Source organism: Sapajus apella, unplaced genomic scaffold (assembly GCF_009761245.1).
Source record: "Sapajus apella isolate SASKATOON/1434 unplaced genomic scaffold, GSC_monkey_1.0 scaffold94, whole genome shotgun sequence".
NCBI lineage: Eukaryota > Metazoa > Chordata > Mammalia > Primates > Cebidae > Sapajus > Sapajus apella.
In genome coordinates this window covers 6,424,186-6,433,134 of record NW_022437034.1, presented here as the reverse complement: position 1 = coordinate 6,433,134, position 8,949 = coordinate 6,424,186, and positions in this window count along the sequence as shown.

Sequence of the window (8,949 nt, the reverse complement as noted above, 5' to 3'; positions counted from 1 at the left end):
CCAGGCTGGTCTTGAACTCCTGACATCAGGTGATCCACCCACCTCGGCCTCCCAAAGTGCTGGGATTACAGGTGTAAGCCACCATGCCCAGCCAACTCTTCAGATTTTAAAGTGATGACTGAACTTAGCATAGTCTAATGTTAACCAATATCTTACTCTCCTCCTGGACGATGCAGGGCACTTTGAACACTTTAACTTCATTCACATCAGGCCCAGCCTTTCAGCTTCATCTCTTGCTTAACCCCATGGGACAGACATTCTTTTGGACAGTAAGGGTGTTTATTTAGTTTCACCTATATTTTTATTATTTTCTCAATTCATCATTTTTTTTTATACTTCAGATTTCTCCCTGAGATCATTTTTCTTCTCTTCATGTTCATTCTTCAAAAATTCCTTTGGAGGAGTAGGGGGTCTGTTGTATATAAATTCTCTCAGTTTTAGCATAAATGAAAATGTCTTTATTTCCAAACTTAGTTTTGTTTTTCACATTTGTTATTGAGATATAATTCACATGCCATAAAATTACCACTTTGAAAGCATACAATTTAGTGGTTTTAGTATGTTTACAAGGTTTTGCACACATCACCACCATCCAATTCCAGAACTTTTCATCACTCAAAAAAGAAACTTCATGCTCATTAGCAGTCAATCCCTATTCCCCTCCAATACACCCAGGCCCTGGCAGCCACTAATTACTCTCTGTCCCTATGGATTTGCCTATCCTGGACATTTCATAAATGAAATCATACAATATGTGACCTTTGAGTCTTTAAATTGGCATGGTTTCAAGGTTCATCTTTGTTGTACCATGGATTAGAACTTTATTCCTTTTCATGATAAATAATACTCTATTGTATGGCTACACCACTTTTTTTGTTTGTTTGTTTGTTTTTTTTTTTTGAAACAAGGTCTCATTCTGTCGCCCAAACTGGAGTGCAGTGGTGCAATCATAGCTCACTGCAGCCTCAATGTCCCAGGCTCCAGCAATACTCCTGCCTCAGCCTCCTGAGTAGCTGAGACCAAACATGCACACCGCCATGCCTGGCTAATTTTTGTATTTATTGTAGAGACAGGGTTTTGCCATGTTGCCCAGGCTGGTCTCAAACTCCTGAGCTCAAGCAATCCACCTGCCTCAGCCTCCCAAAGTGCTGGGATTACAGGTGTGAGACACCTCACCCAGCTGCTATACCACATTTTATTTATTCATTCATTCGTCATGTATATTTCAGGGTGTTTTTTTCTTTTTTGAGACAGGGTCTTGCTGTGTCACCCAGGCCGAGTGCAGTGGTGTGACCACAGCTTACTGCAGCTTTGATGTCCCTCTCAAGCAGTCCTCCCACCTGAGCCTCCCAAGTGGCTGGGACCACAGGCACATGCTACCATACCTGGCTAATTTAAACAAAAAATTGTAGAGATGGAGTCTCCCTGTTGCCCAAGTTGGTCTCGAACTCCTGGGCTCAAATGCTACTATCCTCCCTGATATGGATTGGCTGTGTTCCCACCCAAATCTCATCTTGAATTGTAGCTCCCATAATTCCCACATGTTGTGGGAGGGACCTGGTGAGAGATAATTGAATCAAAAGGGCAGTTTACCCCATACTGCTCTCATGATAGCAAATAAGTCTCATGAGATCTGTTGGGTTTTATTGTTTTGTTTTGTTTAGAGACAGAGTCTCACTCTGTCGCCCAGGCTGGAGTGCATGGCACACAATCTCAACTCACTGCAACCTTTGCCTCTGAGGTACGAGCAATTCTCCTGTCTTAGCCTCCCAAGTAGCTGAAACTACAGGCACATGCTGCCATGCCAGGCTAATCTTTGTATTTTTAGTAGAGACAGGGTTTCACCATATTGACCAGACTGGTTTTGAACTCCTGACCTCAGGTGATCCACCCAACTCAACCTCCCAAAGTGCTGGAATTGCAGGCATGGGCCACCACACCTGGCCACTCTGATGGTTTTATAAGGGAAAACCCCTTGCATTTGGCTCTCATTTCCCTCTTTTCAGCAAATAACTAGGAAGCACCTACTTTGTGCCAAGAACTTCTGAGGATCTAGTGGGGAACAAGACTGAGCCTGTCGCTGCCCACAGGGTCATTGACAGTCTATGAAAAAACCAGGCACTTAACCAGGCAACTGCACCTCACAGTTAATCAGTGTTCTGATGGAGTAAGCGTTAGTAAACAACGCCAGTCTGAGATAGGTAGAGGCCAGAAACACTCTAATATTCAAATTGGTTCTCTTTCAATAAAGATTCAGCATTTATTTAAGAGAAAGGACTATCCCTCAAAGCAAAACCCAGGTTCTTTTCCTGCTTTAGATGGCATTAGGGAAGCTGTCTGTTACTATTCATGTAGCTGTTGCTGTTGAAACATATTTTTTGGAGGGAAGATCTGGTACCCCACCTCAACCCCAAACTACTCAGAAAATAAATTATTCCAGCCACATACAGTAGCCTCCTAGAGGGTGTTTTGGTAAATTTTTTTCATCTCACTACATTTACACTGGTGTTTTAGTTGCTGCCCCAGCCATCCCTTACTTCCAGTATTCTGGGTAACTACTGCTGCATAACAAAGCACTCCAAAGCAGTGGCTTCAAATGATAACTGTCAGCTGTGGGTTGAATTGTGTCCCCCAAAGAGATATGCTGAAGTCCTAACTCCCAGTACTTCAGAATGTGAATTTATGTGGAAATAGGGTCATTGTAGATATAATGAGTTAAGATGAGGCCTGCTGGAGTAGGGTGAGCCCCTAATCCAGTAAGACTGGTATCCTTATAAGGGGAGGGAAATTTGTACACAGAGAACACAATGTGAAGATAGAGGCAAAGGTTGGAGTGATGGAGCTACAAGCCAAGGGATGCCAAGCATTGCCTACAACCAACAGAAGCCGAGAGAAGGACCTTGACCCAAATTACCCTCAGAGGCCAGGTGCAGTGGCTCATGCCCATAATCCCCAATAGCAGTTTGGGAGGCCAAGGCAGGCGGATCACCTGAAATCAGGAGTTCGAGACCAGCCTGGCCAGCATGGCAAAAACCCGTCTCTACTAAAAATACAAAACTGAGCTGGGCATGGTGATGTCAAATTCGTTTGGCATGGTGGTGTCCATCTGTAATCTCAGCTACTCAGGAAGCTGAGACAGGAGAACCACTTGAACCCGGGAGGCAGAGGCTGCAGTGAGCCAAGATCATGCCACTGCACTCCACCCTATGCGTGTTCATGAGATACCTACTAAGCCCAAAAAAAAAAAAAAAAAAAAAAAAGAATTAGGAATTACCCTCAGAAGGAGCCAACCCCACCAAACACCTTGACTTCTGGCCTCTGGAACTGTGAGAAAATAAATATCTGTTGTTTTACCCAATTTGTGTTCATTTGTTACCTAGGAAGCCCTTGGAAACTAATACCCTACCATTTTATTCTGCTCATGAATTGTGAGGTTACCTGGACACAGCTAGGCAGTTCTCACTCTGATCTCATGCATGGCAGACAGATCCAGAGTGGCTGGGGCTGGGCTGGGGCTGGGTCATCTCAAGGGCATTTTCTTTTCTTTTCTTCTCTTTTTTTTTTGAGACAGAGTTTTGCTCTTGTTGCCCAAGCTGGAGTACAATGGCACAATCTTGGCTCACCACAACCTCCACCTCCCCAGTTCAAGCGATTCTCCTGCCTCGGCTTCCTGAGTAGCTGGGATTGTAGGTATGTGCCACCACGCCTGGCTAATTTTTTGTATTTTCAGTAGAGATGGAGTTTCTCCATGTTGGTCAGGCTGATCTCGAACTCCTGACCTCAGGTGATCTGTCCACCTCGGCCTCCCAAAGTGCTGGGATTATAGGCGTGAGCCACCACACCCGGCCACAGTAACAATCTTTATATTGGCTACTAGACTTGTAAATAGTTTCACTTTTATAATGTTTCATTTATATTCAATGTCAGGCCTGTCAAACTCTAACCTGAGATCCTCTCTTCTCCCACCTTCTCACCCTCCTCCTTCTCTACTCTTTCTCCTGCTGGTTTTCTCTCCTTCTCTCTGTCTGTCTGTTTTTGTGTCTCTGAGCTCTTTCTCTCTTTTGCTGTAATACCTCCCCCAAAGATGGAGGGCTGTTTAGGGACCAGAATTATCTCTGAGTTGGGTTTGAGTTTCTCAGCAGTCATTGGTACCAGAATCCAGCCACACTCGTTAAGAAAAGTCCATCAAGGAATGCACAGTGGTGACCTGCTGCCTCCCCACTACTCCACAACAGCTTTTCCTGGGTCTTCAGTCTGAGACCCTGGGTGGGATGGATAGAAAAAGAGAGAAGGCCAAAGACCAGGATGGCAAGGGAGGAGGTTATGCCCCATGGTCAGACTATGATAGAACAGATGCAGTGAAGGAGACAGAAATTAAATCCTTACCAATAATCGAATCCTCCCAACCTGAAAGCTCCTGCCCAAAGAGGCACTGCCACTTGCCAGCTTGACATTAACTATGTCACTTAATCTCTCTCAGCCAATAACAATCCCCTCCCTAAAGAATTGCTATTATGATTCAGTGTGATAAAGACAGTTGATTCTGTTTGGAATGCTTTGGGCTGCAAATAACAGAAAAGTAAACCAAGACTTGCCTGAGCAATATAGATATTTAATTATTTCACACAGGAAGTAAGGGTCTTCAGGTTTGGTGCAATAATTCAGAAATGCCAGCAAAAACCCAGCCTCTTTTTATGTTTCTGCTTCACTATCCTTAGCTTGTTGTTTGCATTCCATGTTCTTTCCTCATGGCTGAAAGGTAGCTGCTGCAGCCCAAGACATCACATTCAAGAAAAGAAGAGAGGGGCTCTCTGAGCATCGCTGCACTCTAGCCTGGGTGACAGACACTCTCTCTAAAAAAAAAAAAAAAAAAAAAAAAAAAAAAAAGCAAAAGAAGACAGCAATTGAAAGCACCAGAAAGATGCCAGGTGCCTCTGCTGGCCTTAAAGATGGAAGTTTCTGAATTTTGCCAACAACTGGTGAACTTGGAAGAGGCCCCACAGCCCCAGGGGAGAAGTTTGCCTTGAACTTGGTGAGAGCCTGAGCAGAGAATCCAGCCAGGCCTTGCCAGACTTCTGATCTACACTCTGTGAGATAACAAGTGGGTATTATTTTAAGCTACTACCTTTGTGGCAATTTGTTGTACAGCAATGGAAAATGAAGACAGAAGGTTCATGCCAATATTCCAGTTTTCTAGAGTTTCTCAGAAACCCTGAGCTCACTCAACTGCAAAGTGAGTGGTGGTGTGGATGTTTGAACCCGAGTCTGTCTGTTCTAAAGCCCACACTGGCTCTCCCATTCAGCCTCTCCAGATGAGGAAAGTGAGTCACTAGAGGCACTGCCAGGGTCAGCTCCCCAGGATCTCAGCACAGAGGAGGTGGGACCAGGCTGTAACCCCCTCCTGCTTCCAGTTCATGTAAGGAGCCCCAGGAACCTCCAAGTCGCCTTCTGTCTGTGTCTACATGCAACGGTGAACGGCCTGAACCACCCTAGAGCCCCTGGAGTCACAGCACTGCCTCCCTTTTACCTTAGGTAAAAGGTACTGTCCTCCTCGGGGAGCCTGGCAGACCTTACCCAGACATTGGGTGGTGGTCTGCTGGCCACCTCTCACTCTAGGGGACTCCACTTCATGCCCTAACTTCTCTCATTCATGCTCAGAGTCAGAGGTGCCTCATGAGCCAGAGCAGACATGAAGCTCAAAGATGTGTCCAGTTTGACCAACAGTATTTAAACACACACACACACACACACACACACACACACGATGTTTAAAATTGTGAAGTTTTGCTGGGCACAGTGGCTCATGCCTGTAATCCCAGCCCTTTGGGAGTTCGAGGCAGATGGATCATGAGGTCAGGAGATTGAGACCATCCTGACCAACATGGTGAAACCCCATCTCTACCAAAATACAAAAAATTAGCCAGGCATGGTGGCGCGTGCCTGTAGTCCCAGCTCCTCAGAAGGCTGAGGCAGGAGAATCGCTTGAACCTCGGAGGCGGAAGTTGCAGTGAGCCTGGCAACAAAACAAGACTGTCTCAAAAAAAAAAAAAAAATTGTGACGTTTCACACTGAAAGCCATATTGCCTGTCTCTCTTGGGGAATCGGAAGCTCTGGCCATACTGAGCCCATCTTCCCACTTGGCAGCCAAAGCTAAAGCCGAGTGGCCACAAGGTCCCCCAGTAGAGGGTGAGCTCTGGAGTGCCCTAGTCCCCACCACCCCCTATTGCCTCCCTGTGCTTACCTCACCTGCCTGCCCCCCCAAAAACATCTGAGTACCAATCCCCTAGGATTGATTCTGTGACCTTACCCTCTGCCTCCTGCCCTGCCCAGTCCCCGGGGATCACGGGGGACAGTGCCCAGCCTATGTGAAGCTAGCAGGGCTATGAGAAATAGGCCACTAGGATGGAAACTCAGGGGTCTCTTCCAGACCTGTTTGTGTGGACAGCTGTTCCCGGTGACCCAGGTCAGCTAAGAACGTCAGGCTATCTGCATCTGTCTGCATCAGTCCCCTCAGCCTGAACTGACCCCCTCTCTCCCTTGTTGGGGCCTAAGTGCAGGTACTAATGCTCATTTTCATCCTTCACGTTCCTTGGTGCTTAATGGGGCAATGGCATTTAGCCAAAAGGCACCTGAGACAGGTGGAAATGACCTCTCCTGCCCCTTCCCTCCCCTCGAGGCTGCTGCCCACATCCACATGGCCCTTTGGGGAGACTCAGCTCCCCCAACTCACTACCAGGCCCACTGCCAAGGAGGAGAATCAAAACCCTACTCTGCCTTCAGCCCCCAGGCTTCTAGGAAAAAGCCCTAGAACAGATGCGGAGGCGACACTCTGCTGCCTTCGGTGGTGAGCTGAGATGCTAATGCCGCAATGCAAAAGACAAGAAATGAGCAGCAAAAAAAGGGGAGGGAGGTGGAAAAATTAAATTTTGCCTGATCAGCAAGGTTTCAAACAATCGCTCGCCAACTGAAGTGGGTGCCACGTCTATAAGTCATTCTGTTTTATAGACCATTAGGATCTCCAGAGAGAACCTGCATGGAGACCACTGCTTTTTGTTGAAATTAAAATGTCAGAGAAAAAGAAATAGAACAAAACAGGGAATCTGCAATTAATTACCAGGCCATAAAAATTCAATAATCAGGAAGCAGAGCGGCCGTGGGCCCAGAGGTATCAGAGCCAGCGTAACAAGAATGGAATACATTAATCTTTTCAAATTAGTTTTTTAATCTGACGGGGATATATGGTGACATGCCTCCCCTCCCCGCCCGCTCCCCTTCAACCTCCACCGCTCAGGCCTAAAGCCAGGCTGTGGGAGGGAGGTTCAGTTTGAGCTGGGGACCTGCAGCAACCTGGACCCCGGGCTGCAGCGAGAGGGCTGTCCGCGGCCCCAGCTGAGCCCAGGACCCTCAGGCCCCTCGTCTGGCGGACGCGTCTCAGTAGAGGAGCCAGGAAGGCCTGTTCCCCTTGGATCCCAGGGTACAAGGGAGCGGGAGGCCCGTATCCTCTGTTGGCTGCAGGGTCTGGGCGGTGATCTCTGAGCTTTCCTGCTCTGGAAAATGGAAACAAGATCACAGCCGCCCCCGGACCTTGGATGCCTTGTGCCTGGTGGCCAGCAGGTCCTCAATAAAGGGCCCCCTGCTGTTACTATTTTTACTCCTGGCAGCAAAGACTGTTGCCGGGCAACACTCTATTCAAGAGCATTTATTTAGTGCCTGCTGTGTGCTCAGCCCTGGAAAGGGGAGACCAGCAGCCTCCGTCCTTATGCTGGAGAATGAGGCTCAGGTCAAGTCAGAGGCCAAGCAGGAGTAGAGGGTCAAAGAGTAAAGGGCAATGAGCTTGTCCTCATGCAGGGGTGCTAGCCCAGTGGCAGGTCCCAGGAGGGCCAAAGTGGCAGGCTTAGACCCCACACAGCCACGTGCTCCAGCGGCAGCCGGCTGATTGATCAAAGGACCAGCCCCATCCCTGTCTCTGATTGGAGGCCGTGCCCTCCTACCAGAGCCTCGCTGCAGAGCTCCGCCTCCTCCTGCCTCTCCTTTGCTAGGCCCAAGATTCCTGAGGCTCAGATCACTTCAAGTTTCTGGCCTTCAGCCTCAGCCAAGCCACTCTCTCATTAACCCCTCAACAAGCCGGCCTCTGGGCCTCGCTCAGGCTAAGCCCCTCAGTGGATCTCAATGCCTAGTCAGCGTTGTTAAAATGGACTCTTGGCTGGGCACGGTGGCTCACGCCTGTAATCCCGCCACTTTGGGAGGCCGAGGCAGGCGGATCAAAAGGTCAGGAGTTGGAGACCAGCCTGGCCAATATGGTGAAACCCCGTCTCTACTAAAAATACAAAAAATTAGCCGGGCATGGTGGCAGGCGCCTATAGTCTCAGCTACTTGGGCGGCTGAGGCAGGAAAACCGCTTGAACAGAGGTTGCAGTGAGCCAAGATCAGCCACTGCCCTCCAGCCTGGGCGCCGGAGTGGTGCGGGGGGAAGGACTCATAGCCTCCACCCCAGGGGACATCTGCAGAGCAGCAGGCATATGGCATTCTGCCCTTCTGACTTCGACTCCTTTTAAAGGTAACATGATAGCTCACTAAGTGCCAGGCCCCACATAAGTCCTCCGCCTGGATTTTTTCATTGGGTCCCCTGGGAGGTTGGGACTATTCATAATCCCACTTCACAGTGGCAGAAGTCTTGACACTTAAGTCACCCGCCAGTTGTATGTGAGCCGAGTCTCTGAAACCAGCTTCACCGCCCATGGTCCCAACTACTTGGGAGGCTGAGACAAGAGGATTGCCTGAGCCCAGGAGCTTGAGGCTGCAGTGAGTGGTAAACTTGCCACTGCACTTCAGTCTTGTCAGGGACCTTGCCAAAAAAAAAAAGAACAACAAGGCTAGTCAGGTTGGCTCAGGCCTGTAATCCCTGCACTTCGGAAGGCCGAAGCAAACGAATCACTTGAGGCTAGGAGT